Raw genomic sequence first — 21,647 nt, 5'->3', positions numbered from 1 at the left:
TAAAATACCTAGGAATAAACCTACCTAGGGAGACAAAAGACCTGTATGCAGAAAACTATAAGACACTGATGAAAGAAATTAAAGATGATACCAACAGATGGAGAGATATACCATGTTCTTGGGTTGGAAGAATCAATATTGTGAAAATGACTATACTACCCAAAGCAATCTACAGATTCAATGCAATCCCTATCAAATTACCAATGGCATTTTTTACAGAACTAGAACAAAAAGTCTTAAAATTTGTATGGAGACACAAGAGACCCTGAATAGCCAAAGCAGTCTTGAGGGAAAAAAACGGAGCTGGAGGAATCAGACTCCCTGACTTCAGACTATACTACAAAGCTACAATAATCAAGACAATATAGTACTGGCAGAAAAACAGAAACATAGATCCATGGAATAAGATAAACCCACGCACCTATGGTCAACTAATCTATGACAAAGGAGACAAGGATATACAATGGAGAAAAGACAGTCTCTTCAGTAAGTGGTGCTGGGAAAACTGGACAGCTACATGTAAAAGAATGAAATTAGAACACTCCCTAACACCATACACAAAAATAAACTCAAAATGGATTCGAGACCTAAATGTAAGACTGGACACTATAAAACTCTTAGAGGAAAACATAGGAAGAACACTCTTTGACATAAATCACAGCAAGATCTTTTTTTGATCCACCTCCTAGAGTAATGGAAATAAAACCAAAAATAAACAAACGGGACCTAATGAAACTTCAAAGCTTTTGCATAGCAAAGGAAACCATAAACAAGATGAAAAGACAACCCTCAGAAAGGGAGACAATATTTGCAAACGAATCAACGGACAAAGGATTAATCTCCAAAGTATATAAAGAGCTCATGCAGCTCAATATTAAAGAAACAACCCAATCCAAAAATGGCCAGAAGAGCTAAATAGACATTTCTCCAAAGAAGACATACAGATGGCCAAGAAGCACATGAAAAGCTGCTCAACATCACTAATTATTAGAGAAATGCAAATCAAAACTACAATGAGGTATCACCTCACACCAGTTAGAATGGGCATCATCAGAAAATCTACAAACAAGAAATGCTGGAGAGGGTGTGGAGAAAAGGGAACCCTCTTGCACTGTTGGTGGGAATGTAAATTGATACAGCCACTATGGAGAACAGTATGGAGGTTCCTTAAAAAACTAAAAATAGAATTACCATATGACCCAGCAATCCCACTACTGGGCATATACCCAGAGAAAACCATAATTGAAAAAGACACATACACCCCAGTGTTCATTGCAGCACTATTTACAATAGCCAGGTCATGGAAGCAACCTAAATGCCCATTGACAGATGAATGGATCAAGAAGATGTGGTACATATATACAATGGAATATTACTCAGCCATAAAAATGAATGAAATTGGGTCATTTGTAGAGACGTGGATGGATCTAGAGACTGTCATACAGAGTGAAGTTAGTCAGAAAGAGAAAAACAAATATCATATATTAACGCATATATGTGGAACGTAGAAAAATGGTACAGATGAACTGGTTTTCAGGGCAGAAATTGAGACACAGATGTAGAGAACAAACGTATGGACAGCAGTGGGGGAAAGCGGCGGGGGGGTTGGGTGGTGGTGTGATGAATTGGGCGATTGGGATTGACATGTATACACTGATGTGTATAAAATTGATGACTAATAAGGACCTGCTGTTTAAAAAATAAAATAAAATTCAAAAATTAAAAAAAAAACAAAAGGAAGGAAATGCTGATATATGCTTCAACATGGATGAACTAAGTGAAACAAGCCACTCATATGACAAATACTGTATGATCACACTTATATGAGATACCTAGAGTAGTAAAACTCATAGACACAGAAAGTGGGAGGGTGGTTGCCAGGGGAGGGGAGAATGGAGAATTGTTTAATGAGTATAGAGTTTCAGTTTTGAAAGATGAAAAGATTTCTGGAGATTGGTTGTCCAACAATGTGAATTTATATAACTACTGAACTCTATACCTAAAAATGATTAAGATGGTACCAGCAACCCCACTACTGGGCATACACCCCAAGAAAACCATAATTCAAAAAGATACATGTAGTGCTTCCCTGGTTTTGCAGTGGTTAAGAATCCGCCTGCTGATGCAGGGGACACGGGTTTGAACCCTGGTCCGGGAAGATCCTACATGCTGCAGAGCAACTAAGCCCGTGTGCCACAACTACTGAGCCTGTGCTCTAGAGCCTGCGAGCCACAACTACTGAGCCCACGTGCCACAACTACTGAAGCCCGAGTGCCTAGAGTCCATGCTCCGCAACAAGAAAAGCCACTGCAATGAGAAGCCCGTGCACTGCAATGAAGAGTAGCCCGTGCTCACTGCAACTAGAGAAAGCCTGCATGCAGCAGTGAAGACCCAACGCAGACAAATATAAATAAAATAAATTAAAAAAAAATTAAAGATACATGGATACATGTACCACAGTGTTCACTGCAACACTATTTACAATAGCCAGGACATGGAAGCAACCTAAGTGTCTATTGACAGTTGAATGGATAAAGAAGATGTGGCACATATGTACAATGGAATATAACTCAGCCATAAAAAGAAACGAAATTGAGTTATTTGTAGTGCGGTGGATGGACCTAGAGTCTGTCATACAGAGTGAAGTAAGTCAGAAAGAGAAAAACAAATACCGTATGCTAACGCACATTCATGGCATCTAAAAAAACGGTACTGATGAACTTAGTGGCAGGGCAGGAATAAAGACGCAGACGTAGAGAACGGGCGGACTTGAGGACACAATGGGGGAAGGGTAAGCTGGGGCAAAGTGAGAGAGTGGCATGGACATATACACACTACCAAATGTAAAATGGATGGCTAGTGGGAAGCTGCTGCATAGGCATGGGGAGATCAGCTCGATGCTTTGTGACGACCTAGAGGGGTGGGATAGGGAGGGTGGAGGGAGGCTCAAGAGGGAGGGAATATGGGGATATATGTATACATATAGCTGATTCGCTTTGTTGTACAGCAGAAACTCACACAACATTGTAAAGCAGTTATACTCCAATAAAGATACATAAAAAAAGAATAGTAAAAACTTAAAAATGGTTAAGATGGTAAATTTTACGTTATGTATGTTTTATCACAATTTGAAAAATCTAATATCACTGGAAGTTTTCAAAAGACTTTGATAACCAGTTGATGGGTAATACTTTGAGAATCATTAGACTAGAAGAATTATCCATATCCAAAATCTTGTCATCAGTTTGCTAGTCCAGACTCTAGACTGTTTTGAGGGTTTGTCTGGCCACCCTGGAACTGTGCTAGTGAGTATTAAACAGGGGAAGAGGGAAAAATCAATCCAAGGCTTAGGTGATCTGCTTGAGTCTTGGGGTTCCTTACAGGCCAGTAACCTATATCTATGGAGGAATTCACAGGTTTAGCTGTGTCCTTGTCTGAACCCCTTTGAGGTGGAAATGGACCCCAAAGAGGATCCAGGGACTGATTCTCAGGGCAGATTATCTCCAAATTGGAAGATGTAATAATCACACTAGCAGAGGCTGGGCTCCTGTTGACAATTTTGACTCTACATTCTAGAAACAGACAGAACAATTGGCACTTTCACCAGGTCAGAATAGTTGTGCAGTGTTTATAATAATATAAACAAACTGTCACTTACGGTTGTGCAGTTTGTGCACTGCTCAAAAGTGCAGCTGAGGAATGGTTGAGGGTCTAAAATTTAGCTCACGCTATTTAAAGAAAAAAATTTTTTTATTGGAGTATAGCTCACCCTATTCATCAAAACTTGGGCCCTGTTGCAGGGTTCCATCTGACCAGAAGAAGGGGTAATCTCTTCCTTGTCCAAAAGTGTCATCTATGCCAAGACCTAAATGAGGGCCTACATCTTCCTTGAGGGGACCTTTTAAAATTCATGCCCAAAGGGGGATACTTTTAAAACTTTGTGCAGGCAACTTATAGACTATCATTGGCTCTCATTCTTAAAGCAGGCTCTCAGATTAAGTGATTTGGCCAAACTTCAATTCACACTAATTTTTCAGAACTTGGGTAGGGGGTGGGAAGTGGCCAGAGGGAAGAAGGCAGGCTTAGGGGGATAATGGTTGAGAGAGATGGTGTAGAAGGAGGAGGAAGGCAGAGTGGCCACTGTAGAAATGCTATACCTCATTGACATACCCAGTCATGAGCATGGCCTCATTCTCAGGTCATTACGCTGATGTCACATGGACTGAGATTTATAGTGTGTGCAGAAATTCTTTGAGATGCTCACACATGTGGATAGACATTTTTATCCATTTCTCTATACCAAGGCTTCCTAACTGGGTCCTCTGGGCATTTCCTGAATCTCCTCAAATTGCACCCCAAATTTAGAGAGTACGCTGTTACATGTGTGATTCTGTGGGGGAAGTTCATAACTTTAATCGAATTCTCAAAAGGATATGAGACCCCAAATGGGTTAAAAACTAGAGTAGATAAACACCTGGCCCCTTCCCTCTGAGTCTCTGTAGTTCAGGCACTTGTTCTGTCTTGTTCCATATCTGCCTGTATCTCAGCATTCCCCACGGCTCCCACAGACCAAACACTTATGAGTGGTGCTCATAAGAACGCCACTTCAATTAGTTAAGTAGGCACAGTGATTTTTCCCCCCCTTTCTACTATATTGGTCTTCAGAAGTTTTGCTTGCATTCTCCACCCCCTGCCCTCCCGCCAAAAAAAATTTTAAAAACTGTTTACAACCTCACATCTAAAAATGGGTGTATAAAACTTTAAAATCAAGTTTAAATGGTTGCAAAACACATATTTTCTGGCATATTGAACATGCTTTCAATATATTTGCCTCAGAACTTTGGAGTCTCAAATATAGCCCATTCGAGTTGATTCAAATGTCCAACATATAATTTAATTAGCAAAGTCAGTCCTTGCTGTTGAAACTTTCAGCCAAATCAAAGTTATTTTCTGCCAGAAAAATATTAGACTGTCTTTTTAAAAAAATTCAAATCAACGTGTGAACATATCCCTGTGATAACTGTCTTAGTTTTGAATTAAAATTTTTAGGTTGGTAAGTTTATAGGAGTAATGAGATAAGCACGAGGGAGAGGGAGAGAGACAGAGACAGAGACGGAGAGAGACACAGAGGCACAGAGAAACAGAATAGAGAGAAAAGAGAGAAAAGGAGAGAGGAGAGGTTTAGCTCCCATTATTAGTCCTTCTTCCTACTTTCTGATCTCTTTGCTTCCCTCCCAAAGGACTTACCCTCAGAGGCATTTCAAATTTGTTCCCTGGTTTGCTTTGCGGGTGGTTTTACACCCTGGGGCAGTTTACTACAGCAAGAATTAAGTAGGGGGAAGAAGTGTTTTTTGATTTTTTTTTTTTTTTTTTTTTTGTCAAGTGGGAGACAGGTCATTGTGAAAGGGGAAGAAAGACCATGAAAACCATCAGAAGGAGAAGCATTCTCAAGCAGATCAGTTTTCAAAAATTCTTATTTTGAAATAATTTTAGATTATAAAGAGTAGCAAAAATAGTCCAGAGAGGTTCCACATACCCTTTACCCAGCTTCTGATAATGTCAACATCTCACACAACCATAGTATATTTATCAAAACTAAGAAATTAACATTGGTTCAGACTTCACAGATTCAAACATATTTCACCAGTTTTCCCACTAATGTCTTTTTTTCTGTCTCAGGATAATATGTTGCATTTACAGTTGACCCTTGAACAACACGTGTGTTTGTGGGGGGGGGGAGTTAATCTGCCTATAATTTAGTCGACCCTCCATATCCCCGGTTCCTCCAAAACCTTGGATTCAACCAGCTGTGGGCTGTTTGGTACTGTAGTACTTACTATTGAGAAATACCTGTGTATGGATGGATCTTTGCAGTTCAAACCTGCATTGTTCAAGGGTCAACTGTAGTTCTTGTGTCTTCTTAAACTCTTCAATCTGTGACTGTATCTTGGTCTTTCCTTGTCTTTCATGACCTTGACACTTTTGAAGAGTACTTTTCAGGTATTTTGTATGAAGTATATTCATTTGAGTCTGTCTGATGTTTTCTCATGAGTAGACTGGGGTTATGCATTTTTAAGAAGAACACCCCAGAGGTGAAGTGCTTTCATTGTATCAGGTCAGGGGTACGTGACATCAACATGACTTATCATGGTGCTATTAACGTTGATCACTTGGGTAAGTGGTGTATGCTGGGTTTCTCCACCATAAATTTATGGTTTCTCCCTTTCCATCTTCTATTTGATAGAGGAGAGTCACTAAGTCCAGCCCACCCTCAAGGGGAGAGGAATGAAACTCCACCTCTTGGAGGGAGGAGTAGCAGAGAATATGGATAAATGTTAAAACCCTCACAGTAATTAATAAATATTTTGGGAGAGGCTATTCAACTATCCTGTTTAACATTAAAGTTTTGCCTCCTAATTTTAGCATTTGTCAGTGTATCTTATCTGCAGGAGTTATTATGGTGGCATTCTAATGGTGATTTTCTGTTTCACTCATTCTTTCTTGGCTTCACTCTTGGGCAAGCAAATATATAAGGAAAATAGCCTCCTCTCCATTTACTGATTTATTCATTCATTTGTTTATATCACTACAGATTCACTGATGCTTATTTTATTCTTTGGGTTATAAACCGATATTTATTTTGTTGCTCAATTTCTTCCAGCTTTGGACATTGGGAACTCTTTAGCGTTGTGTACGTTTGACATGCTTCTATCTTCCCTCCCTCCAACTCTCCCATCTTTTCCTTCCTTCCTCCCTCCCTTCCTTCCTTCTTTCCTTCCTTCCTTCCTTCCCCCCTCCCCCTCTCTCTCTTTTTCTTTCTTTCCTTCTTTCTTTCCACTTTCTTATTTTCAGGCACTACAAGACATTCCAGGCTTATCTTGTATTTTCCATGCCCTGTCCCTAGAATCAGTCATTTCTCTAAGGAGCCCTAGTTCCTTTTATTGGTAAATGGTATCTAGAAACCAAGGTCTGAGCGATAGCTAAGCAAATACATTTTAAGAAAGAGTATATGTGAAAGTTGAGGATCTGGAAATGGGTTCCCTTAATGCTATCTATATTCACATATCCTCTGGAAATTCTTGTGTGTTGAACATTAGGTTTTTATAAAGCTTAAAGATATACTGTGTGTTGTACAGCCTAAATACCTGAGAAATAAGTTCTACAAAATGCTAAAACTGTGAATATATGCTTACAACCTATGTTATATGTGATAGTTAACATGCTTTATTAGAAATAAGAGTAATGGCAAATCGAAGCTGGTGAGGAAAATTGATGCCTGTTAACTAAATATATAGATTAACCCCATTCTTTTGTTCTTAAGATTCTTTAGAGCTAATCAAGCTCAAATCTATAATCAGCTAAGTGGTATTTCACTTCTTGAATGTTTACTTCTGAACCCTTTAGTCTCTGTTGCAGGGGCCTTGGGTAGGTATTAAAATCTCAGCATTCTTGCTTGGTATTCTCACGTTTTCTGGCTTCTTCAGATTTGTTGCATTAGCAATTTCCTGCTTCACTGCTCCTCCCTATAAAACAAGCTGTAAGGTTTTGTAGTCTTCCAGGCAGAGTTGAGTAACAGCACTTCCATCTCTCTTTATAAAAGTCAGCCTTCTTTTTCTTGCCTGGTGCCTGCCTTAGTATGGTCACTCAGTCTTTTAGGATATTTAAATGGTAACAGGCTTCCCCGGTGGCACAGTGGTTAAGAATGCGCCTGCTAATGCAGGGGACATGGGTTCGAGCCCTGGTCCAGGAAGATCCCACATGCCGCGGAGTAACTAAGCCCGTGCGCCACAACTACTGAGCCTGCGCTCTAGAGCCTGCGAGCCACAACGACTGAGCCCACGTGCCACAACTACTGAAGCCCGCACGCCTAGAGCCCGTGCTCCACAACAAGAGAAGCCACCACAATGAGAAGCCCGCGCACCTCAACGAAGAGTAGCCCCTGCTCGCCGCAACCAGAGAAAGCCCACGTGCAGCAACAAAGACCCAACGCAGTCAAAGATAAATAAATCAAAAAATAAATAAATAAATAAATAGTAACAAAGGAATCCCAGAAAAACACCCCATCAACTGATGATAGCTCAGTTTCCCTGTAATTCTTCTTGACACTTCACCGACTACACAGCCCCTGATCTAAGTTGAAAACGTCTGAGATCAGTGGCCAAGACTGAGTACCCACGTGCAGTGACTGAGGGAAGATTTGGGCTGTGCTTGCATTCACACCAGATACTTTGGGCTTAAGGAAAATTTTGGCTCTGAATGTGGTGCTGTTGTCATTCTTTTTTTAGACTATTGCAACATTCCTCATTGAAAGAAGACAGTACTTGAGCTTCTCAGAAAGGAATAATTAAATTTGTACCCAACGTAGAACATAAGCTAAAGAAGGACCATTTGAATGACATTCAGTCAGTACCTGCCTTTCCTATCTCCACCAGATTTACACATGTGCTCTGACACCCACTTAAGTGGTTTCCAACATTTTTGAATATGAAGAAACATTTTTAATGTCTTCCAATCTCTAAAATCCCCATAAGAGCAGTTGTGTTTTTAGGATCTGCTGAGAAAACATTTGATGACAAAAGCTGTTATGAATTCAACAATGCTTTGAAATAAATTTGTTTTGCACAACAATATATACATACACTGGAAAAATAGTGGTCTCTCTTCATAGGAGACATACTATTTATTGAATCTATAAATAACTCTTGGTTTGCGCATAGATTCTGAATCTCCTCATGATAAGCTTAGGGCCACGGTCAGAGCATGATAGCCCAGCAACTATAGATATAAATAGTAGTTGATTTAGTTAACTGATGTTACCAAGAGTTCTTAATTAAGGGGTGGTAAGCAAATCAAGATTAAGCCTTAGGGTCAGAAGCAAATCAAGATTAAGCCTTAGGGGCAGAGATATTAATAAATATCAGAAGATTTAGTAATAAGAACAATATTTTACATTTCAAGTGACACATGCACTTTTTCACTGTTTAATCAGAATCCTATACAGAGAGCTTAACTCTTGTTAGAATCACTTAATACCTGGAGGTAGGAGGTTGAGTAAATTAGATTGTAGTTGATCATGATAGAAGCAAGACTCAATTCTAATGGCCATTAGTAGCATAGAGATTGCTCTTAAACGATCATATTAAAATGTGTCAGTGAAACAACCACTCTGATAATTTGGGGAGAATTAAATTAGTATAATTTCCTGTGATAGCAATTTGGCAAAGTGTGTTGAAAACCTCAAACACCTTGGTCCAGTAATGCTATCTCTTGGCGACATAAAATGAGTTTCAGCACTGTTTATGTTGGTAAAGAATGTGGAACTATCTACATTCCAACAACAGAGACATGGTTGAGCTCATTATAGTCTACTGATTAGATGGAACATTAAGTAGTCATTAAAAATTATCTTTACAGATTCAACTGACTGGTTGATTGAGTCAGGCTACTGTGGGTAAATTTGGCCAAAATACTCATTATTATCTTTTTCGTTTTCTCCAAGCATGTACCTTTAACAATGAAGCAAATAACACCTAATTTTAAAATACTAAATAAAACAGTGTAATTGCACAATGAAAAAAAATTATCTTTACAAAGTATTCACTAGGTGTAGAAATGCACATATGTTATTTAAGAAAAAGCAGTGTACCAAATTGTACATATAGTATAACTGTATAAATAACTTTTTCAGATTTTTATAATAAACCTGAATATCTTTTATAACAAAAGCTCAATATATTTGTTTATTTTCAAACTGTGTATTACAAATTAGTTTCCTCTTTTTAAAAATAATATTGGAAAGCAATATGTAAAACAGCAAGATCATTGGCTTTCTAAACAAGCAGACTTGGGTTCAGATTCCAGCTCCAGACTTGGTAGATGTGTGACCTTGGGCAAGTAATTTAAAAGCTCTAATTTCAGACACCTTATCTATATAATGGGTTGCCATGAAGACAAGATATAATAACATATATGTAAAGTGCCTAATATAAAAAAGCATAGCTGGGTTAACAGTTCAGAAACTGCTATGCCTGTATACTGGAGTCTTGAACAAATGAATAAATGGATGGTGGGTGATGGGAGCCAGATTTCTCCAAGTTGGAGAGGGAGGTTACAGATAAGCAAGAAGGGGGCAAGAGGGGGTAGATGTACCACGAGATACTGGATTAAAAACAGAATCATCATTATGAAACTGTTTAACTTAATATAGATAAAGATGGATAGATACAGAAATAATTATAGATTTTTATAACCCATATTACATAGGTGAGTATACATACATGTACTTTTCTAGCTCTGTCTGCTGAGAGGGCCTAGAAGCAGTGACACTCCAGTACCAACAAGCATACTCAGAGCATAGATCTTGGTTTCTAATACTATTTTCTAATAAAAGGAACTAGGGCTCCCTGGAAAAATGGCTGATTCTAGGGTTGGGGCAGGGAAAACACAAGATGAGCCTGGGGTGTCTTGTAGTGCCAGAAGTTAAGAAATGCTCAAAAAACAAAAAGATAGGAGCATGTCTAAGAGACGCTGGAGGCAACCTAAAAGAGTTGCCAGTGGCCAAAGCTGGAAGGATGTGAGCAATAAAATGAATATTTTTGAGTCCATACTGATATAAATGATTGATAAACAAGTAAACGAATCGGGAGAAAAGACAAATCTTCCTTACAGAACTCCAGGTAATTTATGTAGATAAGTAGAAACTGACACACCATTGTAAAGCAATTATACTCCAATAAAGATGTTAAAACAAACAAACAAACAACAACAAAAAGGACTTCCTCCAGGAGGTGGAGCTCAGTTCCTTCCACCCACCCAGCATGAGCTCTATAGTAACTTGCTTTCAAAAAGTAGATTATGGAAAGCGGGAAAAAGAATAACTTTACAGTGGAGAAATCTGACCAACACTGCCTCTGGCAAGTGATCAATGTTCACATCAACAGTCATAAGTCATGCTAGTAAATGTACCCTTAGTATAATGTGATTCAAAATGACACTACTTTTGTGTTCTTTATCTCCCAAACCTGTAACCCCAGTCTAATCCTGAAGAAAATAAACAAATTCAAATAGAAGGACAATTTTCAATATACCTCAAAATCGTCAAGTTCATTAAAAACAAGGGAAGTCTGAGAAACTGTTACAGTCAAGAGGCGCCTATGGAGACACGACAACTAAACGTTATCTAGTATATTTTATGGGATCGTGGAACAGAAAAAGGACACTAGTGGAAAAGCCAGTGAAATTTGAACAAAGTGTGTGTAGTTCATAGTAATGCACTGACGTTAGTTCTTTAGTTGTGACGAAGGTACCATAGTTGTATGTAAAATGTCACCTTTGCTGTACCCTAGCAAGTGATTGATAAGTTCCTTCTTGAACCTTCCAAACCACAAATTGAGGGAGCCTGTTCCACCTTTGGTCAGCTCTGAAGATTAGATTATTCACTCTTCATTCCCAATCATCCATTCAATTAGGACTGGTTGTGCACCTTAAGACCTCCTGCTAGGGCATTAAGGTACATCAGTAAAGAAAATGAATGTGGCTTCTGCCCCTCCAGGGGTGATTAGAAAGTGCATGCCTTCAATAAGTAGACATCCATTTCCACGCAGTATTTACCCAGTGATCCTAGTTCTGCCTGTTTTGGTGCCACAGAGTATATAGAGAATCTCTCTTGCTCAAAATAATCTTCAAATTTAGGAAGGCAATGACCATGCTTCCTCTGAATTTGCTCCAAACAAAATGCCCTCTCTCCCTTCAATATTTTCTCAAATATACAGTTTTGGTTTTCCTCTAAATCCTGTTTGTCTTCCAATTTTTTTCATATTCTTCTTGGGGTATGGAGTTCAGAATAATTTTAACCACTACTATGTACCTAGTCTGCTAGTTGTGTGACATACTTTCACAAACTGTTTGTTTTTGATAACCCCCAAAGCTGATATTGTCACCTCATGTTACCGATGAGAAACTGGTACCTTGGTTAAGGACATTAATTCATTTACAAATGAATTTATTGAAGAACTACTTTGTACCAGACCCTCTTCAAAGTGATGGGGATAAAACAGTGAATAAAGCAGATTAAGTCTCTGCCTAATGGAGTTTATTATTCTAGAGCAGCCATGGGCCAAATCCAGCACCTGCCACCTGTTTTTGTGAATAAAGTTTTATTGGAACACAGCCCCACTCTTTGTTAACATATTGCCAATGGCTCCTTTCCCCTATAATAGCAGAGTTGAGAAGTTGTGACAGAGACACACATGACCCGCAAAGCCAGTAATATTTACTATCTGGGCTTTTATAGAAAAAGTTTGCTCACCCATATTCTAAGGAGATTGAGAGTACGGGGGATGGTGCTTAGGCATCAAAGGAGAGAGAAAAAAATAAACTAAAGAATTATATGTCAGATGTGATAGATGCAGTGGAAAACAATAAAGCTGGGAAAGGGAGACGGCAAGTGCAACAGTGGGGTGTGTGTGTGTGTGTGTGAGATGGAATTTAGGATGAGAGAGGAACTCTTGGAAATGGTGACATGGGAGTAAAGACCCAGGGGCACTGAGGGAGTAGACAGAGAGGGTATGTAGGAGAGGGACGATCGGCCAGAGGGAACTGCAAAGACCCTGAGGTGGGAGAGAGTGTTCCTAGGCTTGAGGAACAGCGGCTGGAGAAGAGAACCCAAGGGAGGAGGAGAGTGGTAGGAGATGAGAACGGAAGCGGAGGTGGTACAGGGCCTGCATGCAGTGGGGCCATATAACTTCTCCGGCTCCCCTGCTGGCCGATGTGGTAGTCAAGAGAAGATTGGGGCAGAGGAGCTAGATGATGGGACCATAATGTAAACGATTGTTCTGGCTGCTGCGCTGAGGACAGACTGAGGAAGGGCAAGAGCAGAAGCAGTCAGTAGGTGACTACGTGGATGCAGGCAGCAGATGATGGTGGCTCAGACACAGTCACACAGAGTGAGGGACAAAGCAGGACTGTGGCCCCAGATCTACTTTACCCCAGAGCCCAGGCTCCGCCAAACATAGATTCTAATCACAGAACCTGATACTTTAGTCCTGGGTCATGTAAGGCAGCATTTACCTGCAAAAATTCTAACTTCCTCGTGGATTCTCTGTGTCCTGTCAGGAGAGCTGTGTGACTCTAACAGACGAATCCATAATACTAAGATAATTGAGGGGCTAGATAAAAACTGTGGGCAGTGCTCATTAGTTCTTCTGAGTCAGAGTAGGGACACTCATGAACATAATTAAAGTTCTGAAGCACAGTTTCTAAAAAAAAAAAAGGGACATATATACACACTCACAATATTTTGCATACATTGTTAGGGTGTTTACTACCTCTGCCTCTAGGATTTAATATTGAGAACTGATTTCTTTGGGGTTATCTAAATCAGAGCACTGGCTATAAAGTGAGAATTCGAGGTTCAGCAAGAAAGGAAGATGGCACTTCACTGAGTGAGTGGGGAGATATGTGGGCACATGTGAACCTTATGGCATCTTTAAAGTTAGCCTGGATGTATCTCCTATTGTACTGACACGAAATGATATATTTATTCATCATTTTTCAAAACATAAAGGTATTAGTTTTATAAAACATTATAACTTTTCTTTGGTACAAAATAAATGTCCCTTTTGAAATACTTATTTAAAAGCTGAGTACACGGTGATATCCCATCTCTCCTTGAGCATCAAATGCCTTTGTCACATTTCTGCTCCCATTTATATTTTGTAAATGAAGAAATTAAAGCAGTTTTACAGGGAACTTAGATTCTTCTCCATTCATGGACTTGACTGAAAATGGGAAAAAAAGGCCATTCAGGCCGAAATGATGAGCTTTCTCCTTCCTCCTTTGTTACCTGACCAGAGTTGCACAGAAATGTTGGCTTTTCCATGTGCTGACTAAGCTAGTTTATTAGCCTGGTGTGCATCTGGATTTGAAAGATCCAGACTGCAATTCTATTTCCTTAGACAATACTTTTTATCTGACTCAATCCTAGCATTTCTTATCTAGAAGCAAGGACATTTTTCTGGTTGTTGGATTACTTTGATAAAGAGATTTGAGAAAGAGAAAACCAGAACAAGAATAATAGGATATTTTCTCAAGGCACATGTAGACACCATCTCATTCCCACGTATGTTCAACTAGAACAAGATTTTTTTTTTCCTTAGTTGGAGTTATTCTGCGATATACGTAACATATTTGACACTTGGAGTGGATCAATTCTTAAACATCACCTTTCCTCTATATGACAAAATTATTTTCAGTAATTATCATGACATAAAATTAGAGATCTGTAGCTTTAATCCATAAGGATAGTGCTTAAAACTTTACCTCTAAGTGGTCTTCTGTCCAGCTGTTGGTTTAGGATGATTTCTGGTTACCTGATGCTGATCATAATACAACACAATTCTGCCTCAAGGATGTTGCCACACCAGCTTCTAGTGAATCTTTCACACAAGGCAGTTTTTTGAGCACTAAAAAGAAGAGATCTGGGACTTTGTTAAACTTACAGAATAGACTATATGAATAGTTTTGGATTTGCTTGCTAATGACTATTTAACAAATGTCTGTATGTGTGGCATAATTTGATCTGAGACATGGTTTCATTATAATTTGGTAATGAGGTTGTGGGAGCGTAGTTGTCACCCACCTTAACCTTCTTTTGTGGCCACTATTTATAATAACAAGAACCTGAGAGTGTTCTCAACCAATTTTTAAAAATTCATTTCATGAAAATTGGGTATTCAACGGTCACCCTTTTTTCATGTTTCGTTGGCTCTTTCTGTAAACACAGCACTTATATGTGTAGATCTTCCACTCTGAAACGCTAAAATGAATCAATTATTAAGTGGCTTACCTTTATCAAAAACAACGTCAATCTTATAACTGCATTGGTTTGCTAGGAAGCAATGGTGATTAGGCTAGGCGTTTATCAATGGGAATGAACCCTAAAGGTGTAAAAGACTTTGAATTCAACAAAAATGACAAGAGCCCTTCAGCAATTTTAAAGTACTAAAATAAAAGAATGAAAATACCTTGACTATAAGATTTCAAAATCAAGCTATGAAGTCTTCCTGTTTCCTTTTATTTGGGGTGTGAGGATTCCTTTGTAAGAAATTTTAGTTTGGTTTAATAGGCACTACAGCAATATGTGGAAAACACTAGGTGGCGCTAGAGGACTGTAATAATTGACCACAATTAGAGCCCTTTGCAAATCCCACCATTGTCAGAACCAAGAGGAGTGTGAAATTTTACATTAAAGACTGATGCAAATGATCAGCTTTCTTTCTCCTCTGACTGTGGCTTAGCTCACTAAAAATCCAAGTTCAGTTTTGTCATGAGTGAAATAGAGTTTATGCAGTGCTCACTGGGCATTAACTTTTCAAAACCAACTACACTATAGAAACAACATTCCTTTGTTTGGATGCTCCCATTTTCAAATTTTGTTGATCCTTAAAGTCATGGTCTTAGTTTGCTTAACAGTCATCAGCTCACTGTAAACCATCCACATGAAAATACTACTTGATAGTCATCTCTCCAATGACTGACAGTTTCCTTTCCTTATTTTGTGCAGCTTTTTTTTTTTTTTTTTAATTTAAAGGGTCACGGTAAATCTTGGAGCATAGCAGAGCATATGATGAAAGGTGAAGGCTGTTCCTTCATCCTCCACTTGCTCATGTTGTAAAAAAGAATGAAAAATGTCTGCTGCATAAGCTGATCTTCGTGTTTCATCTTGACTCTTCAACAGGAAAATCCATTTCATAATCATTTCATTGAGGGTGTTTTTGTCCATTTTCATTGAAAGATATCCACTTTCTGGAAGTCAATTAAGATTTGGCAAAAGAGAAAATAGTACACAGGGTTAATCATTATTACATTTCTATTCTCTTTTTGAAAATGATAAAAGAAAGCATATACCTAGTGTTTCAATCAGCTTATTTGTCGAATTCTTCTGCAATATTTGGAAAGGTTCTTTCTCATTAATTAATTCTGAAACTTAAGATACAAGGTAGAAATAGTAAACTTGAGATTTAAAGTATAAAGATACATAGTCTAAAGATAAAATAATAGTATAGTCAAATAGAATATCAGTTTCACAAAATTAACACACATCTAATATAGTTCATCTTATTTTGAATTGTAGAAGCTAAAATCCAATATTTCTACATTGCAGATTCACAATTTATCATGATATAAAATGAGAAAAATAATATACAGTTAAGTTTAAGTTAAATTATTCCAATTTTATATTTCTTTGTCAAAGATAATTTTAAAAATTAAAAATTAGCACTTCGGTTTTATATACAACTCCTTAGACGATCTCAATGTAACTTCAAGTTTTGGGACAGATGATGATTTTAGGATATAAGCTACAGATTGAGGGTCTCTTGGGCAGGCACTTGGGATGCCGAGTGAACTCCTTGACTGCCATAAGGAGTTGGTCCATCTCATCAGAGAATGTATTTCCTTCATAGCATCGTATGTGGCCATGTAAATTTTCCTTCTTAGTTTTTTTTTTTTTTTTTTTCTTAGAGCCCATGACCAAAAGTAAGGCAAATAAGATTACCAGACTTTTGTTGCTAACCTTGAAGGATTCAATAATGTTGGGATAGTTGTTAGTAATTCTTCATTCAGATCTCTAATGGAGCCCCAATGACCTAAGAGGGTTAAGAAAGCTTTCAAAATTCACAAGAGTTCCCATACTGGGGAAGTAAAAGGAACATTTAAGAACTATATTTCAGGTGTGCAGTTCATATTAGGCTCAGAAATCACTTGCTTAATAAACTTTTTTTTTTTTAAGTGTATTTTATTTTTGGTTGCATTGGGTCTTCATTGCTGCGTGCAGGCTTTCTCTAGTTGCGGCGAGCGGGGACTACTCTTCGTTGCGATTTGTAGGCTTCTCATCACAGTGGCTTCTCTTGTTGCGGAGCATGGGCTCTAGGCGCACGGGTTTCAGTAGTTGTGGCTCTCGGGCTCTAGAGCACAGCTCAGTAGTTGTGGTGCATGGGTTTAGTTGCTCCGCAGCATGTGGGATTTTCCTGGACCAGGGCTCGAACCGGTGTCCCCTGAATTGGCAGACGGATTCTTAACCACTGTGCCACAAGGGAAGTCCCTAAACTATTCTTTGATTTTTCTCTTAAGATCAGAAATCTGAGAGGAAGTTCTTGTGGCAAAAAGAAGTCCACTCCAAAGAGGAAATGTATTCCCAGAGAACATTTTAATCCTGATTTTCAGAAACTCAGACTTGTAAATCATTACTGTTTGAGCCAGTAGTAGTTTGATAAGCTTTCAAGGTGGAAAGGATCAAAAGCAGGAAGTTGTTAAAGAGCTGTTTTGTTGATATTTTATTAAGTTAAGTTATCAAACCAATTGTAAGACTACTGGTTCATATGTTATTAAAGAGGAAAAAATAGAATTAAAAAATTATAATTTTGTTGAAAAACATTTAGCAAAACATCTTCAATTCTAAGTGAAAAGGCTTGGAAAACAAATCTGAATTAGGTATCAGGTAGTTTTATATTTTTATTCAGGAAGCAACTATGGTGGAAAGAGGAAAGGACTGGATTCTAAAGTTGGAGATTTAGGTTCCATGTCTTGGAATAACCTTGGGCAGGTCAACCTCTTTAAGACTATCTCATCATAGTCTTATAAAATATATACTACCAACATCCTATGGCTCTTGAGAGGATTAAAGAAGATAATGTATAATGTATGAAATAATTGTTCAGTGTAAAGCCCTTTTCATCCATCCATCCATCCATCCATTGTTTATTTACTCATTCTAACATATATTAATCCTTCATTAAGTGTCTTCATGTGTGGCTCTATTTTCTCACTTGATTTTTCATTGATCCTGAAAGTGCCATTTGATCGGTAGAATAAACAATGCTAAGCTTAGTCTAAGATTTTTTTTAAGTGGAAGGTATATAAAAATAGAATTTTTGAATCCAGTAGATAGTGCAAGATACATCATGATGTTGAGGTACAGATGATAAGCCTAAAATCTGGAGTAACTATATGTTAAAACAAAGACCACCAAAAGACGAGATTAGGGTTCTTTCTTGGTTAGTTTCAGAAAGTAGAAAAGCCCTTGGGATGGAGCAGGAATTTCCAGACAAGGGTAATATTATAGTTAAAATGGCATGTAAAAATAATTCCTCTTTTCAGGATATGGTCTATAAATTATCCTGACTGAAACAGAGGGCTATATAAGAAAATGCTGAAAGATACATTTTGGGTAGAACCACTTCATGAAGGTCCCTAAAGGTCAAAATGAGGATCAGAAATTTGACCTACAATCTGCTTAAAATTATAATCAGGCAGAAGAGTTAGAAAAGGCGGCAGAGAATGCCATTAGAGAAATATTTATGTAGTTCATCATATATTTTCGAATACTCACTGTAGGCACAGAATTGTGCAAAGCTCTGAGGGGGGTTGTTGCAGATGTAGAAGGAGTTATTGATCCTCTCCGCTAAGAGCTTCCAAATTAGTTAGAAAGAAGGTATAAACATAATGAGGAGTTAAGTATCACTGAGGGTGAGATATGATAAAATGCCAAAATGAGCAGACTGGTACTAGATGGTACAGAGACTCAGGGAGAAGGAAATTAAGAGAGGTGAAGAACATCTTGCAAGAGTGGTCTATACTCTCTGTGTACACTCTCTCTCTTTACATTTCTTTGTTGAATCTACTCCACTCAGCTTCCCCCTCATCCACCCACTGAAACTGCTCTTGCCAAGGTCACCAAAGATTTCCATATTTCTAAATTCAGTGGTCATTTCCAATCTTACCTGACTTATCAAAGCATTTGCTTGAGTTGCCTACTTCTCTTTCTTGGCTTCCTCCTACATCACTGAGTGCTCTCTCTCAGTCTGCTTCCCTGGACCCACCCCACACCTGACCTCTTAACAATGAAGTGCTCAAGGACTCTTTTCTTCTTCATCTACACTGATTCCCTTGATGATCTCATGTCTGTAAATACCCTCTATATAAATAGTATCTAAATTTATATTTTCAGCCCCAAAATTTCCCCTGAATTCTTTTTTTTTTTTTTGATTTATTTTCTTTATTTTTTTTGGCTGCGTCGGGTCTTAGTTGTGGCATGTGGGGTCTTCATTGAGGCATGCGGGATCTTTTGTTGCAGCGCAGGCTCTTCATTGTGGCGCTTGAGTTTCTCTCTAGCTGTGGCAGGCGGGTTTTTCTCTTTCTAGTTGTGGCGTGCGGACTCCAGGGCGCATGGGCTCTGTAGTTTGCGGCACGTGGACTCTCTCGTTGAGGCGCGCGAGCCCAGTAGTTGTGGCGCGTGGGCTTAGTTGCCCTGCGGCATGTGGGATCTTAACTTCCCGACCAGGGATTGAACCTGCATCCCTTGCACAGGAAGGCAGATTCTTTACCACTGGACCACCAGGGAAGTCCCTCCCCTGAATTCTTGACTCATAATATCAATACATCCACATGGATGTCTAATATACATCTCAAACTTAACATGTTAACATGTCTGAAACTCAGCTGTCAATTTTTCTTCTCCCTCTGCCTTACTTTCTTCTCTCACAGTCTTCTTCATATTAATCAGGGTACTCAGGGCAAAAACCTGGAGACAACAGTGTGTCTCATATTCCACATTCAATCCATCAGCAAATTATGTCATCTTTCCCTTCAAAATATATTCAGAATTGGTTCTTTTCTCACCACTTCTACCACACCCATGTCACCGAGTCATCATTGCCTCTTGTTTGGATTATTGCAACGGTCCCTAAATGTTCTTCCTGATTCCCCTCTTTCTCCCCTTAAAGGTGTTTTTGACATGGTATCTAGAATAATCTCATTAAAATGTCAGTCAGATGTGTCACTTCTTTGCTCAATGTAAGAGCGTTCTGTAAGGACTTATGAAGCCAAATCCTTCCAATGCCCTTCAGATGCTACTCAAATTTGTCACCTCTGACCTCATCTCTTTGCCATCTCTTCCTGGCTCACTCTTCCCCAGACACATTGGCATTCTTGCTGTTCCTCTAATATATGAGGTTGTACTTCTTTCTCAGCTTTTTTCGCTTGCCGTTCCTTATGCCCAGAAAGCTCTTACTCCAAATATCTTCATGGCTTACTCCTTCACCTCCTTCAATCTTTACTCAATTGTCATCTTTTCCTGAGGCTTCGGCAGTCCTTAATTGTTACTACAAGAGGTTCAGATGTCATCCTGTGAGATAGAGTTTTAAAATTCCAATCCATCTGCTTCTAGAGTAAGGTTTCTCAAAGTGTATTCTTCTGACAGGGTTCGTCAGGATTGCCTGGATGCTGTTAAAATGCATCCTTTTCAGGGTCAAAGACCAGACCAATAAATTGTAATTGATAGTGGGGCCGGTAATGCACATTTTAATAACCTCCTCCAGGTGAAAATTAAGCAAACTAAGGTTTGGAAACTACTGTCTTAGAGTATCCTGGACAGTTATCTAGGATTGCTTGGGGATGGAACAAAGGAGAGGAGGTGGAGTGGAGAGTCTACAGATGCGGATCTAAGCAATCTCTCCCAGACTCAACCAGGGAAGCTTTGAGTTTCTGTTTTACTTACCATGTGTCTGAGTGAGGATTCTCTTGAAGAAATGGTTTGTTGGAAAAAATAAGTGAACACATAAAATAGCCCTCTCTATATATGGGAAAATAAAAGAAGTTTTATTTATTTATTTATTTTTGGTGTGCAGTGGAATAACAGGGCAAATGTGTTATTTAAGAAATAATCCGGGGACTTCCCTGGTGGCACAGTGGTTAAGAATCCGCCTGCCAATGCAGAGGACACAGGTTTGAGCCCTGGTCCGGGAAGATCCCACATGCCGCGGAGCAACTAAGCCAGTGTGCCACAGCTACTAAAGCCCGTGGGCCTAGAGCCCACGCTCTGCAACAAGAGAAGCCACTGCAATGAGAAGCCCGCACAGCAGTGCAGACCCAACGCAGCCAAAAACAGATTTAACAGTAAATAAAGAAATAAATTTAACTAAAAAAAGGAAAGCTTTAAAAAAAAAAAAAAAGAAATAATCTGGAGGTGGTATAAGGAATTTAATCCATGCATCAGGCAAATATTTATTAAGCATCTATTATGTGTTTGGCACCATATTTGGTGCTGGGAGTACAAACGTGAATAAGGCATAGTCCCTACCATTATGGTGCTCACAGTAGTGAGATTAATGGGACTTGGGAAAGACTATAGCCAGGGAAAACATTTTAGAAGGCGGCTGTCCAGATATGAGATGATGAAGATCTAGATCTAGATCTAGACCACTCTTGATCTAGAGTGGTCGTAAGGAGGTGGGTGAAAGAGATATTCTGAAGGAAGACGTGATGAGATAATGTGCATGACTGATCTATGAGACATACACAAAAACAGTGAGAGCTAATTCTGAGGTTTAAAGGCTGTGTGCAAAGAAAACTTGGGTGTCACTAATGTAATTAGGGTAACTGTGAATAGGACTTTGTGTGTGTGCTGGGGGCGTGTTGGGAGTATTAGTGAGTTTACTCTTGTACATTTAGTGTCAGACAACTGTAGGACATTTGAATGACAATACCCTCTGGTTGCTGAAGATGTTAGGCTGTAGTTTAGGTTCAAAGGGGAGGCTTGAAACTAGAAAACTGACAGTTTGGGGAGAGTTACTCAGAGGAACCAGCATAGG

At 38.9% G+C, this 21,647-nt stretch overlaps 1 protein-coding gene across 6 annotated transcripts in view; it reads left to right on the top strand.

The window, feature by feature from the left end:
* The window catches only part of NXPH1 (neurexophilin 1), a 418,279-nt gene that overhangs the window by 104,284 nt on the left and 292,348 nt on the right, over positions 1–21,647 (top strand). For 2 of the 6 annotated variants that reach the window (XM_082472106.1, XM_082472104.1), the window contains exon 2: positions 8,286–8,402. The exons of the other annotated variants lie outside the window; for them this stretch is intronic. The gene's annotated coding sequence lies outside the window, so the exon portion shown is untranslated. The remainder of the gene's footprint in view (positions 1–8,285; positions 8,403–21,647) is intronic. 6 annotated transcript variants of the gene reach the window in all.

The sequence above is a fragment of the Balaenoptera physalus genome (genome assembly GCF_965194825.1).
Source record: "Balaenoptera physalus genome assembly, chromosome: 8".
NCBI classification, from domain to species: Eukaryota; Metazoa; Chordata; class Mammalia; order Artiodactyla; family Balaenopteridae; genus Balaenoptera; species Balaenoptera physalus.
Note: the sequence above shows the minus strand (reverse complement) of the source record. Positions and strands in the feature narration are given on the sequence as shown.